Below are 18,695 nucleotides of genomic sequence, written 5' to 3'. Positions count from 1 at the left end.
GCTGGCCACAGGAAGGGGGCGTGTTTGTTTCACCTGAGGGTCTCACTTTGGTGCCTGGATTTTCTTTTGTTCCATTTTCACAGCCTTTTCCCTTTCTTTGCCTTTTAGCCACTGCCATTTTGGACTCTTTTTTTCCTATTCCACCTAACATGTTGATACTTGGCCATCTTGCCTCCCATCCCACAAAGGAAGTTATAGTTTCTTGAAATACATTTTTTATCCCATTTTGTCTGTCTTCTTCTCCTTGGATCCCTATTATACATAGATCGACTCATTTTGTATTGTCCCGTAGGTCTTGTATATTGCTTTCATTTTTCTTTTTAATTTGTCTTTATGTCTGGTATTCTCATTGAGTGATTTCCATTATTCTATTTGCCAGACCACTTACTTTTTCTTCTGCATTATTTCATTTGATATTTATTGACTGCAACTTGGCTTCATCTCAGCAAATGCATTTTCTAATTGGCTCCTCTTTACAGTTTCTAGTTCCTTGTGACAGTGGTCTGGATTTCTATCAATAGCCTTTCTAATTCCTTCAGTATTTTTATTATGTCCTTTTTTGAACTAGGGATCTACAGTGCTGGAGAGATCTGTTTCATTCTTCACTCTTACAGGAAGTTTCTCTTGTTCTTTTAATTGGGAGTGTTGCCTCTGCTTCTGCATTTCTCTAACACTATGAATTGAAAGACAGTTATCTACTGTGGTCTCGAAATGCTGTTTTTATATAAAAGTGTCCCTTTGTAGCCTTTTGTTGTTGTTGTTCAGTCGCTCAATCATGTCTGACCCTTTGCGACCCCATGGACTACAGCACACCAGGCTTCTCTGTCCTTCACCATCTCCCAGAGTTTGCTCAAACTCATGTCCATTGAGTTGGTGTTGCCATCCAACCATCTTGTCCTTTGTCATCCCCTTCTCCTGCCTTCAATCTTTCCCAGCATCATGGGCTTTTCTTATGAGTTGGCTCTGTGCATCAGGTGGCCAAAGTATTGGAGCTTCAGCTTCAGCATCAGTCCTTCCAATGAATATTCAGGATTGATTATCTTTAGGATTGACTGGATTTTGCTTTAGTATTGTTGTGATCCTCACAGTCAAAGACTTTTGTGTAGTCAGTGAAGCAGAAGTAGATGTTTTTTTCTGAAATTCTATAGCTCTTTGGATGATCCAACAGATGTTGGCAATTTGATCTCTGCCTTTTCTAAATCCAGTTTGAACATCTGGAAGTTCTTGGTTCACATACTGTTGAAGCCTAGTTTGGAGAATTTTGAACATTACTTTGTTAGTGTGTGAAACTGTGTGGTAGTTTGAGCATTCTTTGGCATTGCCTTTCTTTGGGATTGGAATGAAAACTGACCTTTTCCAGTCCTGTGGCCACTGCTGAGTTTTCCAAATTTGCTGGCATAATGAGTGCAGCACTTTCACAGCATCATCTTTTAGGATTTGAAATAGCTCAGTTGGAATTCCATCACCTCCACTAGCTTTATTCGTAGTGATGCTTCCTAAGGCCCACTTGGCTTCACATTCCAGGATGTCTGGCTCTAGGTGAGTGATGACACCATCGTGGTTATCTGGGTCATGAAGATCTTTTTTGTACAGTTCTTCTGTGTATTCTTGCCACGTCTTCTTAATATCTTCTGCTTCTGTTAGGTCCATACCATTTCTGTCCTTTATTGAGCCCGTCTTTGCATGAAATGTTCCCTTGGTATCTCTAATTTTCTTGAAGAGATCTCTAGTCTTTCCCGTTCTATTGTTTTCCTCTGTTTGTTTTCATTGATCACTGAGGAAGGCTTTCTTATCTCTCCTTGGTATTCTTTGGAACTTTGCATTCAGATGTGTATATATGTGTAGCCTGCATGAGTCTAGGATTTTTAACGTAAGAGCCTTTTTGAGTATGGGTTCCTACCACATTTTCCCTTGGTGAGCTCTGGCCATCATTGCCTGATGGGGTCATGACTGGTAGTGTGACCAGAGCTGGTCAGGATGTTGAGCATGGTCTCGTCTTTGCTCTGCAATTTTCACAGCCCTGTCCAGGGCAGGATCTGCTCCCCAGTTGTTGGAGGAGAGGCCCCAGCTCTCTCTCTGATCTGCAGTGTTGTGAGTAGGTGGGATGGAGTGCTTCAGCTGGGAGAGGAGCCAGTGAGTATTCCTTCACAAGAGCTACACCAGGAGGTACAGGAAGCACGCTTATAATGTCACGCATCACCCACTGTGCCCACTCCCAGAGGGCACTGTCGTTGGGCCCTGCCCTTGGCCGTGCCTCAGCCGTGGATATGCAGGTAGTCAGCCCAGATGTCCCTCAGGCACTGAGCTCACCCAGCCTCCAGTGCAGATCCATGGAGGTCAGGTACCGGACTAAGCTGCAGTCGCGTGCCTGGACCCACCGTGGAAGCTATGGGGTGAGCCCAGACCCTGGCCTCGCCTCTACATGCTTGCACCTACAAAGCCTGCAGCTGCTGATGCAGACACACCCCGCCGTGGGAATACCTGCAGTCGGCTCAGATGTCACCCAGGCATTGAGCTCAAAGGTGCCAGCAGCATCAATCCTCCAAAGCTGCCAAGATACAGCTAAAGTTTCGGCCCCACCTACATGTGTGGTCAGCCCACTGGCTTGCACACCCGCAGACCTCATAGAGGTGGAGCCACCCCCACTGTGAGCGCTGGGGAAAGAAGTTGCCGTGGTGAGCCCCACCCCTCTCTAAAGGGGCACTAACGAGGGGGCTTCTTGTCGACCTGGGCTGGGCTTCCATCCTGCCTGTACCCCCAGGGCAGCCAGAGGTGTATACAAATTCTAGCCCCTTGGGGTTGTCTCCCACAGCCAGCCCTGGTCCTCTCTCCTGAGCTTTTTGTAGAAATCTGGGTTTCAGCGCCCAGCCACCATGCATTCCAGCAGGTGCACGTCTCAGGCTGTGGACCGCAGCCAACAGAAATGGCCAGGGTCCACGTGGTTCCTCTCTGTTGGCCCGCCACAGGCTGGTTGCCACACTCTGCTCTGAGCCTGTGAAGTTCCTTGCTGTCCTGGCTGATCTCCCAGCTGTTGAAGGAGGTTCCCAGAGTGAGGGAGCCTCTCCTCTTTCCTAGCACCCTCCCAGGGGTGCAGGCCCCATGCTGAATCCGTTTTGTTTTCCCCTTCCTTTGTACCTGGTCACTTGGTGATCTTTCTTGCAGGTTTATTGTTATTATGTTATAAATTAATATTATTATAATTGCATTATATACTATTATAATATAATTATAATATAATTAATATAATATATAATAATATAATGTTATAATATTATTATTCCTTTAATTTTGGCTGTGCTGAATCTTCAGTGAGACCTGGGCTTTTCTCTAGTTGCGGCGAGTAGGGGTTGCTCTCTAGTCGCCGTATGCCAGCTTCTCATTGCAGTGGTTTCTCTGGTTGCGGAGCACAGGCTCTAGGGTGCAGGGGCTTCTGTAGTTGCAGCACGTGGGTTCGGTTGTTGCAGGTCCCGAGCTCTAGAGCACAGGCTCAGTAGCTGTGGCGCACCGGCTTAGTTGTTCCGCGGCATGTGGCATCTTCCTGGGCCAGTGCTGGAACCGGTGTCTCCTGCATTGGTAGGTTTACCACTGAGCCACCAGGGAAGCCCCTTCTTGCCATTTTGATCCTAGGAGATCTTCTGCCGGCATTGAGTAGGTGTTCTGTGAGCACTTTTCCACATGTAGATTTTTTTATGTATTTACGGGAGGAGGGAACTCCACGTCCTTCTGTTCTACCTTCTGATCTCTCCCAAAAGATATTGAGTATAGTTCCCTGTACTCTATAGAAAGACCTTGTTGTGTATCTATGTTAACTCCCAATTTATCCCTCTCCACTCCCTTTTCCCTTGGGTAATTGTAAGTTTGCTTCCTATGTCTGAGATTCTATTTATCTAAATAAGTGCATTTATATTGTATTTTAGATTTTACATATAAGTGATATGATACTTGTCTTTCTCTGAGTTCATTTAGTGTGATAATCACTATCTGGTCCATTCATGTTGCTGAAAGTGGCATTATTTCATTCTCTCTTATGGCTGAGTAATATCCCATTGTAAATCTGTGCCGCATCTTCTGTGTCCATTCATCTGTCAGTGGGCATATAGGTTGCTTCCACGTCTTGGCTGTTGTGAATAGTGATGTGATGGACATGGTGATGCAAGTATCTTTTCGAATGAGGGTTTTGTCTGGATACATGCCCAGGAGTGAGTATTTCTAAATCATATGATAACTCTACTTTTAGTTTTAACACATTACTGACTGGGTGATTTTTGCAAGAACTAATGCCTATGACCAGCAATTTGTTATGTGTGAATATTGAAACACCTGCCTTTGAGTAAATATCAACAATTTCTTGCATTTAATGTATTTGTTTGAAACTTTGTAGATGTCTCACTAAAGCTTGGCTCAGATGGTAAAGAATCTGCCTGCAATGTGGGAGACCTGGGTTCAGTTCTTGGGTCGGGAAGATCCCCTGGAGAAGGAATTGGCAACCCACTCCAGTATTCTTGCCTGGAGAATTTCATAGACAGAGGAGCCTTGCGGACCGTGGGTCACAAAGAATTGGACACAACTGACTAGATGACATGACATAGTGTGATAGGCAGTGCAGCAGACACCTCTGTGCAGGGAAAGAGAACACCTATTACAAATATATAGTGTTTCACTGTGCTGCAAGAGCAGACTCTGTACTTTTTGGCAATCTTTTATTTTTAGTCCTGGGGGTATTATTGCGTCCAGAATATGTTCTTTTGTTTTACATGATAGTCAATAGGGTACATGTTTCCTGGGGGCTCTTTTAGAAACGCCACAAGAAGGACCAGGTGTGGGACTACCACTGCATTCACCAGAATGGTCAGAGACCCATTATCTAGGGACTGCTGAGAAAAATTGCTTGTAAGGCATTTTATTTGGAGCATTAAGGTTATAATAAATTTTAAATGCATTGAACAAACTACAGTTATGCAAATAGAAACCCACTGTCTTATACCATCTTCAAGTTTTCCAGAGGATATTAAAGTTTGCCAGATACTGATGGATTGATCAACTCCTTTATATATTTATTATACTCTAATGTACCAGTGCGGTGAGTTATGTGATGGCCAGTCCTCCTGTCTTCCTGTCCTATAGATGCTATGGTGGTGTCATGAAGAGCTGACACTGTGCATACTGGCCTCTTGTCTTTCCATGTAAGAACTGCTTCCCCCCTTCCATAAGAATGTCATTTCTCCCCTCTATATATTTTTACATTTCTCCTTAAATTGGTTTCGTAGACCATGATTCTCTCTTATAGTCCAGCAAATTCCGGTTTTATTTTTCAACAATATTTCAGATGTGGACACACACCATGATAATAATTGTCTTGGTAACATGGCTCCATGACCCAAAATATGGTTACTACCAATAATATTGTTTCCTAGTTTCTTTCCTTCACCTCAAGGTGTAAATCTCAAGATTGTGTATGTGTCTACTTTCACTAACCATCCTGACCAAAATTCCATACTTTGTGGGTTTTCCTGGATTATAGGTCTTGAATGGAGTCATCCATGACACTCCACTTTTATCATTAATCAAGCGATAGCTCTTGTGTGAGTATATGCAGTAATTGAAATTTTGGTAGAAAATAATCCAGAAGAGGCTTAACTTTTGAAATTCTCTCTGTAGGAAGTAGAGTTGTCATTAAACTGAAGAAATGTCATTATTTATTTGAACCTTCTTCTTGTCATAAACTTTGGAAAGATAGATGTTTCAAGTAAGGTATCAGTCAACCAATATTCTTTCCACTGTGACTTTTATTTGTCCCATCAAAATTATTATCCAGGAAACTTTTTCACATCACTATTGGCTACATCAGTCCATTTTAAAGCCTTACTGCATTTTTTATATGGTTTTTCATTCTGTTGGTGATACAAGTTTGACAAGCAACCAGCTCAAAAAAAGTCACTACCCGAAATTAAACCTGTCATTTCACGAAATTCAGCAGTTATACCTGACGCACCTGTAAAGTCTTCTAATTTTCATGAAATGTTGTCTTCAGTCCACTCTTCCGCAGAAGCAAAAGCACATTCTCCATCACCATGAGTTTCATTTTTGCTGTCTGTATCAGAATCAGTAAGGTTTTCTTGTCTTTCTGTTGGTCTAATTTTCACATCGCCTGAATCATAATTATATTCTGAAGAACTATCATCTTCTGAGATACTAGTATATATGTTGCTTGGAGAATCAGAGAAAATATTTGCATAAAATTCACTGAAAAAAATCTCCACTCATTTTTGAAATTTTTTTTGGTGATGCATTATTTTTGAAAATTTTACGGCAATAAACTTGTGTTTATAATATTCATGGTTGGAACAAAAACCTAATGGAGCAAAATGTGAATGATAATAGCAATCATAAGTCATATAATGAACCTGTGATCGATTTGAAGCTCTACCAGCTTCACACGGTAATGTTACTTGTATCACTCCCTAAAAAGGATTGATATGTCTCTAGTCAGCAATGTTCAGGTAGCAAAAGGCATATTAATATGTCTGTGATCAATAATGTGTTAGGGAACCTCCATACTGTTCCACAGTGGCTGCACCAACCACATTCCTGCCGACAGTGTAGAAAGGTTCCGTTTTCTCCACATCCTCGCCAGCATCTGTTATTTATAGGCTTTTCAAACGATGGCCATTCTGACCAGTGTGCAGTGATACCTCACTGGAGTTCTGATTTGCATATCCCTCATAATTAGTGGTGTTGAGCGTATTTTCATGTTCTTATTGGCCACCCGTATGTCATCTTTGGAGAAATGTCTGCTTAGGCTTCTGTCCATTTTTAATTGCATTGTTTTTTCATTACTGAGCTGCAAGAGCTATTGGAGTATTTTGGAAATTAAGCCCTTGTCAGTTGCATCATTTGCAGAGAGTTTCTCCCAGTCCATCCATACATTGTCTTGTCTTTTATGATTTTCATTTGTTGTGCAAAAGCTGCTAAGTTTGATTCATCCCATTTATTTATTTTTGTTTTTATTTCTGTTACGTTGGGAGACTGACCTAAGAGAACACTGCTGCAATTTATGAGTGTTTTGCCTATCTTCTCCTGTAGGCGTTTTTGGGTGTCATGTGTTACGTTTAAGTCTTTGAGCCATTTTGAGTTTATTTTTGTGGATAGTGGGAGGATGTGTTTAACTTCATCGATGTACACGTGGCTGTCCAATTGTTAGCACAACGCTTGCTGAAGAGAGACTGTCTTTTTTCCATAGTGTATGTGGGGAGAGACAGAGAAGGGACAGGAGTAGAGGATGGGACAGGAGGTTGCTGACACTGACTTTAATGCTTTTTGTTAACTATTTTGAAAAGTGAGTCAAGGAAAAGTTGTTGATTATCTACCTTTCTCTTTTAGATGAAATGAGCTTTATCAAGTTGTGACCACCATAGACGGGATGTTTGGGTATATGTCTGGCTACAGACTGTTAGCAGAAGGACTTTGATAGCAAGTGCCTTGTACTTTAGACAGGGTCTTATCCTTGGGAATCGAACCTGTCTAGCTAGCTGCCTTTCCTCTTTCCTTATCTCCTTCCTTCAACTTCTCCACTATGAATTCTAAATCAGATCAGATCAGATCAGTCGCTCAGTTGTGTCCAACTCTTTGCGACCCCATGAATCGCAGCACGCCAGGCCTCACTGTCCATCACCAACTCCCGGAGTTCACTGAGACTCACGTCCATCGAGTCAGTGATGCCATCCAGTCATCTCATCCTCTGTCGTCCCCTTCTCCTCCTGCCCCCAATCCCTCCCAGCATCAGGGTCTTTTCCAATGAGTCAACTCTTCGCATGAGGTGGCCAAAGTACTGGAGTTTCAGCTTTAGCATCATTCCTTCCAAAGAAATCCCAGGGCTGATCTCCTTCAGAATGGACTGCTTGGATCTCCTTGCAGTCCAAGGGACTCTCAAGAGTCTTCTCCAACACCACAGTTCAAAAGCATCAATTCTTCGGCACTCAGCCTTCTTCACAGTCCAACTCTCACATCCATACATGACCACAGGAAAAACCATAGCCTTGACTAGACGAACCTTTGTTGGCAAAGTAATGTCTCTGCTTTTGAATATGCTATCTAGGTTGGTCATAACTTTCCTTCCAAGGAGTAAGTGTCTTTTAATTTCATGGCTGCAGTCACCATTTGCAGTGATTTTGGAGCCCCCAAAAATAAAGTCTGACACTGTTTCTGCTGTTTCCCCATCTATTTCCCATGAAGTGATGGGACCGGATGCCATGATCTTCGTTTTCTGAATGTTGAGCTTTAAGCCAACTTTTGCACTCTCCACTTTCACTTTCATCAAGAGGCTTTTGAGTTCCTCTTCCCTTTCTGCCATAAGGGTGGTGTCATCTGCATATCTGAGGTTATTGATATTTCTCCCGGCAATCTTGATTCCAGCTTGTGTTTCTTCCAGCCCAGCGTTTCTCATGATGTACTCTGCATAGAAGTTAAATAAACAGGGTGACAATATACAGCCTTGATGAACTCCTTTTCCTATTTGGAACCAGTTTGTTGTTCCATGTCCAGTTCTAACTGTTGCTTCCTGACCTGCATACAAATTTCTCAAGAGGCAGATCAGGTGGTCTGGTATTCCCATCTCTTTCAGAATTTCCCTCAGTTTATTGTGATCCACACAGTCAAAGGCTTTGGCATAGTCAATACAGCAGAGATAGATGTTTTTCTGGAACTCTCTTGCTTTTTCCATGATCCAGCGAATGTTGGCAATTTGATCTCTGGTTCCTCTGCCTTTTCTAAAACCAGCTTGAACATCAGGAAGTTCACGGTTCACATATTGCTGAAGCCTGGCTTGGAGAATTTTGAGCATTACTTTACTAGCATGTGAGATGAGTGCAACTGTGCGGTAGTTTGAGCATTGTTTGGCATTGCCTTTCTTTGGGATTGGAATGAAAACTGACCTTTTCTAGTCCTGTGGCCACTGCTGAGTTTTCCACATTTGCTGGCATATTGAGTGCAGCACTTTCACAGCATCATCTTTCAGGATTTGGAATAGCTCAACTGGAATTCATCACCTCCACTAGCTTTGTTCATAGAAAGCCCCAAATCTTCACCACAATCTGCAAGCTCTTCTTGACCTCCAGCTGAACTTCCCAGCCTCGCTGGCCACCGTTACCTCCATTTTTGGTCATCTAGTCCCACTGACCATCTTCCAGCTTCTCAGACATGCCATACCACACAGGGCCTTTGCATTTGCTATTTCTTATGGCTGGAATACTCCCCCGACTCCACTCTTTCCAACTCTGCCTGTGCCCAGGTACCTCTGACTTATTCACTGAGCTTTGGTTTAATCCCCAACTGAGTTTTCATTTCTTTGAGGGAAACCTTCCCTGGTCGCCCGACTGGGATGAGCTCCCTCGTACAAACTCTCAGAGCACGGTGACCCCTTCATGTCGGTTACCGACGGCTCTGTCATGCTTGTGGGTGCGGTGGTTTGAGTGTCTGTTTCCCCATCTGGTTAATCCCATAGGAACACAGACAGAGTGTGCGCCAGTTTACACCTGATTCCTCAGTGTCTAGCACACAGCTTGGTTATCATAATATTTTGTGAGTAAAGACATGGATGAAGAACTGTCATTTATAGCCAGAAAAACATCCACTTAAGACTGATGGTTAAATAAAAACATTTTCCATAAAATAAAAGCTAAGATAGTTCCCACTAAGATAACCCACTAAAAGAACACCGAAAGGCTGGACTTCCAGCTCTAGGCAAGGTCAGCACAGATCACACAGATGTCTGAGAAACAAGATCTCGGCAAATATATCGGAAAATCTAAACACTGTATGAAGTAATACTTGCCGTGTCTATTATAGGGCATTAAACAACAACATACTGGTCAAATAAGAGCATATACGTTAGGAGAAAAACTAAAATTGAAATGATCTAAGAACCTCGCATTGTTTGAGATGAGGATCAAGGTACTGATTAATATTAGACTGTCTTCAATGTAAACTTAAGCTCCAATGCTTAAGCATATTGGGTATCCACGTTGTCAAAAAATAGGAAATGTGGTTTTCAAAACAAAAAGTCAGAAAATGGAATGAGGAAAAAGAAACACTACTCACCCCAAAGGAAAAGGAAGATAAACGAAAGAAAGAGAGTGAGTGAAAGTCTCTCAGTCGTGTCTGACTCTTTGAGACCCCATGGAATAGTCCATGGAATTCTCCAGACCAGAATACTGGAGTGGGTAGCCGTCCGCTTCTCCAGGGGATCTTCCCAACCCAGGGATGGAACCAGGTGGATTCTTTACCAGCTGAGCCACCAGGGAAGCCCAAAGAAAGGAAAAGTAGGACAAATAGAAAACTCAAAATATATCAATGATCACAGTCACTACAATGAACTGGCTTTTCAAAGACAAAGAGTAAAGGTGGCCAGAGCAAAGAAAATCCAACTCCAGATGTTTAAAAGAAACACTCAAAATCTAAAGATTCAGAGCAGTTGAATAAAAGGATTGAAAGAGACAAGTACCAACCAAAAGAAGACAACCATGGCCATATTGATACCAAACCCAATAGACTTTGAGGTGCAAAACATTCTTTGATATTAATAATTGTACATATAAATTATACATTTACAATTATGAATAATAATAGTAATGAAAGTTCCTGTTTGCAAGCAAGATAGCAAGTGAACAAATGAGTAAGATGCCATTAATTCATTTGTATCTTCAAGTCGTTGAAAAATCACGTCCATGGCAAGGGGGCAGGCAGCTCCGTTGAAACCAAGGGGGAGCTCCCTCCCAGCTTCCTCCGTTGTCTGGGCTGTACTGCCTGCCAGGAGCCTGCCATCCCGCTTTACGCAGCCTCGAATAGGAGGACCTCCCCGTGCTCACCACAGCTTCGCTTCCCTCAACTGCTGGCCGAGTGGACCGGTTTCCACTACTGTTTGGCACAATTCCTCAGTCACCCCCACTGAAAGCCACAACCGCTCAGCCACACGTCCTTGGTCCCCTGTTCTTCCAGCCCCGGGTCAGAGATATAAGGGAACCCAGATGCTCTGTGTCGAGTAAACATCCTCCAATTATCCCTCCTCTCCAAGCTTCACCATGTATGCATGTGTATATGCTTAGTCCCTTCAGTACTGTCCGACTCTATGTGACCCCATGGACTGCAGCCCACCAGGCTCCTCTGTCCATGGGATTCTCCAGGCAAGAACACTGGAGCGGCTGGCCATGCCCAGGGCATCTTCCTGACCCAGGGATCGAACCCGTATCTCTTACATCTCCTGCACTGGCAGGCGAGTTCCTTACCACTAGCGCTCTGATTCTCCCGCCTCTCCAAGCTTCACCCTGTGAGTCTGACTTAAATTCTTTCTCTATCTGTTCCCTCAGCACTTTTGCAAAATTATCAGCACAGAGCACTGTCCCAAGTACAAAGAAAAAACTCCTTAAGAGCCCTTAGCCTGACATTCCGGAACTATCCTAGCACATCCTGCTTCTCTGACTCCCGGGCAGGCAGGAGTGTGGTAACAACTGCCGAGCTCCTGAGCGACCCTCCACCCTTGGGACCCAAAACGTTTCTAACTTCAAGCCTGAAGGTAGCTGACAGAGATCATTTTTTATATGTTAAAATGACTTCTTTGAAAAAAATTCATTATCAATATCATAAACATTAATCAAATTTAAAACTGACTCTGCTGCTGTGAACACTTTTGTGCACTGCTATTCAGACATTCCCCACCCACACACATACGAAGTTTTCCCCATTCATTTCCATTATGAAATAGAGCATTTAGTCTAAGGGCAAAAATGAGATGAAGACCCCTGGATATCAGCAAGTCAGGCGTGTGACACACCCGTTAAAATCACGTGTTCTCAGGACTAAGTTTTTCACTGAAAAGTTGAAAAATCAACAACACATTAAATAGTAAGAGAAATGGTTTCCCCCCAAAAGAAAAGAAAATATAGCTCTTTGAATCAGTTATCTGTGACTGCATGACAGACTGCCTCACCACCCCTAGACGTCACAAAATACAGTCCTGAAACGGCATTGCCCTGCAGGAGCCATGTCTGCGCTCTCTGGACACCTCATCAGAATTCTCTCTCCCTCTTTTTTTTTCCCCCTTTAAATTGTGGTAAGAACACTTAACATGAGATCTACCTCTTAACAAATTTTAACTGTACAATACAGTATTGTTAACGGCAGGCGCAGGGGTGTACAGCAGGTCGCTAGAATTTATTCTTCTTGCATGCCTGAAACCCTATACCCTTGAACAGCAGCCCCCATCTCCCCTCCCCTCCTTCCCCTGGCAACCGCCCTTCCAGTCTCTCTCTCTGTAGGCGCTGGACTATTGTGGATGCTTCATGTAAGTGGAATCACGCGGTACCTGTCCTGTGACTGGCTTCCTTCACTTAGCATAACGTCTGTCCTCCAGTTTCATCTGTGTTGTCACGTATGGCAGGATTTCTGGGTTTTTTGAAGCTGAATAATATTTCCTTGTGTATGTACATTATCCATTCATCTGTTGATGGACGTTTAGGCTCTTTTCAGATCTTGGCTGTTTTGAATAAGCCTGCAGTGAATATGGGAGTGCAGATAGCTTTTTGAGATCCTGATTGAGGTTCTTTTGAATAAAGACCCAGAATGGGGGTTGCAGGGTCCCATACTAATTCTAGGAATTTAGACCCCGGGAGTCGGGCTCAGCTCCCCACCCCCACCCCCAAGTGTGCTGACTGAACAATGGCAGATCCCCACTCAGGGTCCTGGTATTCAACCTGACAGGGAGATTTCTAGAAACACAGGAGACCTGGGAGTGAACATCTGGAGCAGAGGTTTCAGCCTCACCCAAGGTGCCCAGAAAGAACAGACTCCCAGGACTCTGTCTGACCACAATGAGTCTGATGTCCAAAAGAGGGCTCCAGCATCTGTCTCTTAGAATATCCAGCTGATTCTGGAGCACTGACAAATGTGGAGCATGCAGCAGAAGGCAGGTCTGCGTCTCTCTGATCTGAGGTCCCCGGAGCCAGCCCAAGGCTCGAGGCCTCGTTGGCTTCCAGAGACATGACACCATCTTCCACGGAGCGGTGGTGTCCTCCCGCTGGAGCAGGTTCTGGGACTGCCGCCAAAAGACCCGTAACTGACACGGCCCAGAGCTGATGGGGCTGCACACCTGTGCAGTGCCGGCCTCCATTTTGCACTTTGCAGTCTTGGCTGTTGTTGTTGCATCTGCCTCTCTGTGGAGCGTTTTCCCACGTTTGGGCATCTACATACGAGAAACAGGTCCTTGCAACAAGACAGCTGAACTGTGAGTTTCACATTCTCCATTCTGGGGGAGTTGCACTGTGGATAATGTTTTTCTGGTTTAAATCAGCCCCTGTCCACCGCCGGTGTTGGTGCTGGTTCCGGTGGCGGCGGCCTCCGGTTCCTCCTGCTGGCCCATCTTGAGTGTCCAGTGGGTCAAGGTGTGGCTCCAGGCCAGTGCTCCCAGCAGAAGTGTTCTCAGTGTGGGAAAGTCCTGTAGCATCACCGTGACTTTGGATGTGAGACTGATAAGCATGTGAAGCGCAGTTAGTGCAACTGAGGAACTGGATATTTTATTGTTATTGTTTTTAAATGAATGGCATCTTCTTTCTTTATTTGGCTGTGTCAGGTCTTGGTTGCAGCATGTGGGATCTCACTTTTGTATTTTACTTAAATTGAAATAGCTGTATGTGGCTAGTGGCTCCCACACTGGACAATGCAGTTCTAGATACTTCACCTAATTAATTATTGCATGGAAGGAACACCCAGCTTCCTGTTCCAGACGAGGAAATGGATACTCAAAGAGAGGCAGAAGGTCGTGCCTGATGTCCCCAAGAGAGACGGGGCGAGGATTCAAACCCAAATTCAAGCCATGATAACTGCTTACCTCCCCCGCAAACACACACACAAACACACACAATGTGTGTGAAACACTGATGGGAATAAAATAAAGCTGAACAGCCCATCTCCGAGGCATCAGCTCTGTTTTAGTTACAAAGCCAAAACAAAAAGGAAAGCCGCAGAGCAGGACACACACTATCAATTCCGCCTAACCATGCAGCCGCCGGCCAAGGGGCTTGGCTTCTCCCCCAGCCGCCCTGGCTCGACGCGGGGCCTGCGGTCGGGTGTGTTTTATTGCACGCCGAAAACTCCAAGGCAGCTCGGCCTCCAAGAACAAAAGCGACTGCGGGGTGAGGAGGGAATGGGGCCAAGAGGCAGGCCCTCCCATCTCCGAGGACGGACCCCGCGTCTGACAAGCCACATCGAGGCTTATAAAACGGAAAGGGGCTCGGCCGCTGGGAAAAGGTCCCCGCTGCCTCTCGGCTCCCCGCGCCCCGGGAAAACTCCATCGCTAACAGTTACGGTCAGCCATTTAAATCACATTACACTGTAAGTGGATATACAAATTGTCAGCCCTAATGAAATTTAGAAGGAAGCAGTGGGAGAGGTGAAAACACTTAGAACTGGTTTCTTGGTTTGCGAGACCCGAATTCAAGTGGTTTACACTGCTCGTTGAGAACGTGCTCAGAGTGTGGTTTTCCTGCCGGCGCGTGGAGGCTCCAGGCAATCGCGGTGCAGCCTCCGGAAGGTTCGGCCTGGATGACCTCGGGGTCACGTGGAGCAGCTGGAGGCACAGGAGGGTGTCCTCTTTCTCGCACCTTGCGGAAGGCCCGGTGCCCAGCTGCGTGCGGAGGAGCGAGTGTGTTGGAGTAACTCAGGAGCCATCTGCCACTAAGTAATTGCCCCAGGCTTCTCTCTCCAGGGCGAGAAGGATCCCGGCAGACAGGAGGGCTTGCGGGTTAGGATAGTAAGATAGGAGCTTCTGTTTAATGAGTGGTCACCGCTGGCCTACCACTAGGCGAACCCTTTCCCCGGTGATCCTCCCCGGCCCGCTGCCGTGCACAGGGTTGCCCCTTTCACAGACCAGGTAATGGGAGCTCAGAAAGGTCGAGGCTCTTTCCCAAGATTGTGCAGGCGGTTCTGATTTCGAGGCTCAGAGTTCTCCTGCACCGCCACCTTATGCCCACCAGGGCTCGCAGCAGGGACCTGTGGGTGTGAGACTGTGTGCCCCGGAGGAGGACACGTGCCTCTGACGTGCTTTCCCTGCGTCGCCCCAGTTTTCATTTGCATTCTCTTTCCACATAATGGGGTTTGAGGCCTGGTCTCCGGCTCCACGTGCCTTCAAATTCCTGGGAGGAAATTACCAGCAGGAAATCAAACTCAGTCATGTGACCCTGACCAAACTCTTGTGCACATGTCAGGAAGTAAGGCCCAGAGAAGGGGAGAGATTCGTCCAAAGTCACACAGCAAAGTGGTGGCCAGAGTGGGGTCACCATCTACACGGTGAAAGTCCCATTGGCTTGTGGTAAAGCCAGCGTTGGGGTCTCCCTGGCCTGGTTCATGTGTGGAGGGGACCCTTGCCTGACCCACTCCGGGGCCTCCTTGCACAAGCGTGTGAACTCGGATGAAGGACTCTGAGGTGGTCTCAGCTTGAAAACCAGGAAGAGGGCCTGGGTCAGGAATGAAATGTTGGGTTCCTAGTGTTTCTAGCCTGCCATTTGTCTCTTCCCAGTAACCCTGAGGCGCTATTATCTTGGGGATGGAAGTAAGGGCTCTGTAATCAGAGAGACCCAGCTTTGCTTCTGACCAGATCTATAGTTTTGGGCAAGACACTTAATTTCCTGGGGCTTCTCTTTCTTCTGTAAAATGGAAAGAGTGACCCTTCTTTTTTTGTCAGATGCCATGAAATCAAACAGTCATGTAAAGAAAATAAACTTAAAGAAATAGCTTAAAAAAATAAGCCACCCAGGACGTGTGTTCAGGAAAAGGGAGGAATTGCTAACAAAGCAGTGGTGTGAGCTGCACAGGTCTTTCTGTTCCCACTTTATAAACAGAAACCTGAGGCCCAAAGGAAGCGCAGTTGGCCCAAAGGCTTCCCATGAGGGCACAGTTGGCTACCTGCTGCCAGCCAGGTGGGGTACAGTGCAAGGTGTACCTGGGGTTCAGGAGCCCAGGCTGCCCTCCTGTGCCCCAGGATCTTGCTCCGTAAAGAGGAGGTAGGTCCCCACCCTGCTCGTGGTACAGGTCTCTCCTAAGACATGGGAAAACATTCCTTGGAGTTTCCCAGGGATGGGGGAGGACTTGGCACGCCTGAGCTGAGGCTGAGCCCATCCTGACTCCCCACCCTCTGCTTCCCCAGCCTGAGCCTGATCAAGAATCTTCAGGAGCCCCCTCCCAGGGCCTCCAAGGAAGCACCCTGCAATTTGCTGAATCAGGGAGGCTCATGAGTCATCACAAGCAGGGTGATAGGAATGTGGCTGGTTTCTTGCCATGCTGGAGGGGGTGATTGCTGCCCCCATGACTGCCGTTCATGCCACTGCCTGAGGTCCGATTTGGTGCCACGCCGCTTACTTCCATGATTAGCCATCCTCACTACACACTGTTGCATCATAGCCTCATGACCCACGTGAGAATACTGAATGAAGCTCTGAGAAGTTAAGTAACTGGCCAAAGGACACACAGCTCAGAAGAGCAGAGCTTGGAACCAGCTTTTCTTGACTCCAAAGTCTTTGTCCTATGCACTGCACCGTGCTGAGGTTGGTTGCTGTGAGAGAAAGGAATCCTGTCTCAGGTGCTGTCGCAGGAGAGTGGGCCTCTTGGACTCTTGGCCTGTGAGGGAGACTGTCTGAAGGTCTTCAGCAGCTCCTCACAGTTGGTGCGGATCTTCGCACTGTGGCTTCACCACTCTTCTCATTGAGAGGTGGTGTGTGCTTCTCCATCTCTTTGAATCCGGGCTGTGTGTGGGCTTGCTTTGGCCAGTAAATGCAGCGGATGTCATACGCATTCATGCCTCCACGGCCACCGGAATTGGTACTAGGAACTGCCTCAGATACCAAGATCCAAGGATGTTTGAGTCCCACAGTCAGCACCCTGTACCTGTGGATGCAGAGGGAGGACTCTAGTGGAACTTTGGAGCTTCCAGCCTCACCTGCAGGGGATATGGTACCACAGTGTGAAAGAGCCCAGGGCGCCCCTTATCCCTGAAGATAAGAGACCGTGTGGAGAGAAAGGCCCAACCAACAGCCAGAACCAGCTCTTGGTGTGTATGAGAGGTCGTGTAGGATCAGCCAGCCCCTTGCCCATCTGCCAGCCCCAGGTGAGAGCAGCGGGACACTGGTCCCCTGCAGCTAACCTGGCCCATGTCGGTGACTCGCAGGACCATAAGCGGATACAATGGCTATGGTTCTAAGCCACTAATTTTTGTATGAGTGTGCTGTGTTATTCAACAATGGACAAGTGGTAAAGTGAGTGACTTGACTCTTCTGGTCTCAGTGTCCTCATCTGTAAAACGAGCCTACACTTGTCAGAGAGGGTGAAGCTCAAGCCTGTGAGTCTTGAGGCCCTGAGTCTATAGCATGGGGTTGGCAGCATCGGCATCAAAGGGTCACCACTGGGTGAGCAGCTCTGGTCAGGGTCTCTGAGGCAAGAGGCGTGTGGTGAGCCCCTCCGAGGGTACGATGCACATGGCAACTTCTCACAATTACTTGGGCCACAATGTCATTAAAGATGATATTGAGAAACTCTGACTTAGAAGGAGAACACTGGTGGAGACCATGGCAAGTCTGTGATCCTGCGGGCTCAGTTAGGTGACAGAAAGACTGGCCAACTGGACACACAGCCTGGACGGGTGGGGTGGGGGCCAGGCAGCGGCTGCTGGGGTACAGCTGAGTGTCCCGTGCTGGGGACTTGTGGCACCGTGCACCCAGGCGGCCAGTTCTTCCCGTGTCATAGCCAGAAGTGCACACTTGAATGTGAACACACTCATCTTTCAAGTGCTGGCAACTAATTTGAGTATTTTTTTTTTTACTGTTTTGCCGGTCAAAGAAAACACATCTGGCAGCACACAGCCAGGGGGCCACGGTGTGAAAGCTCCCCCAAATGCTCAGAGGGCCTTCCTGGCTCTGAGCTGGCTGCTGGGGGTATTGTACACAACAGGGCCCCGCCCTCCAGGGGACTTCTCGGGCTCAGGAGTCACCCCGGGCAAGCACCCGTCCACCGTCGGCCCTCCTTCCCCGAGTGCTCAGAGCCTCAGTCCCTCTATCTCAGGCCGTGCTTCTCAGCTGGGGGCTGATTCCACTTCCTGGGATACAGGGTCCCTGGTGTCAGGAGACATTATTGCTTGTCACAAATGGGGGGCCCTCCTGGCATCTCGTGGGTAGAGGCTAATGATGCTGCTAAACATTGCACCCCCAAAATAAAGAATGCTCCAGCCTCACCACCAAGGTGAGAAACCTGATCTCAGCAGCTGGCTGGCAACCATGGCAACATCCAACCGGGAGCCAGCAGAATATTCCAGGTGATTCAGTCTGTTTCCCTAAGACTTTGTTCTCTCTTCTCAAATCATTCTTTCTTCTCTTGCCCGGGAATGTCTTCATAATCCGGTCACTGTGCTAAATGCCTGCAGTGTCTAACGATCTCCCAAATACAACTCTCTTATACATTAGTAGCAGCAGAACAAATAAATGGTGGGGGTGGCAGGGGGTGGGAAATAGCTGCAGGCAAAAAGATCCACGATAGATCCTTGAAATCTGACCATAGGATGTACATGCCTGAAATGTGGATATTTGTTCTGGATTCTCTGAGCCATCATCAAGCCCACATTAAACTTCAGTGGTCATGAACACCATTGCTGCCAAACATAACAC

This window comes from Bos indicus, chromosome 22 (genome assembly GCF_029378745.1).
Source record: "Bos indicus isolate NIAB-ARS_2022 breed Sahiwal x Tharparkar chromosome 22, NIAB-ARS_B.indTharparkar_mat_pri_1.0, whole genome shotgun sequence".
NCBI classification, from domain to species: Eukaryota; Metazoa; Chordata; class Mammalia; order Artiodactyla; family Bovidae; genus Bos; species Bos indicus.
Note: the sequence above shows the minus strand (reverse complement) of the source record.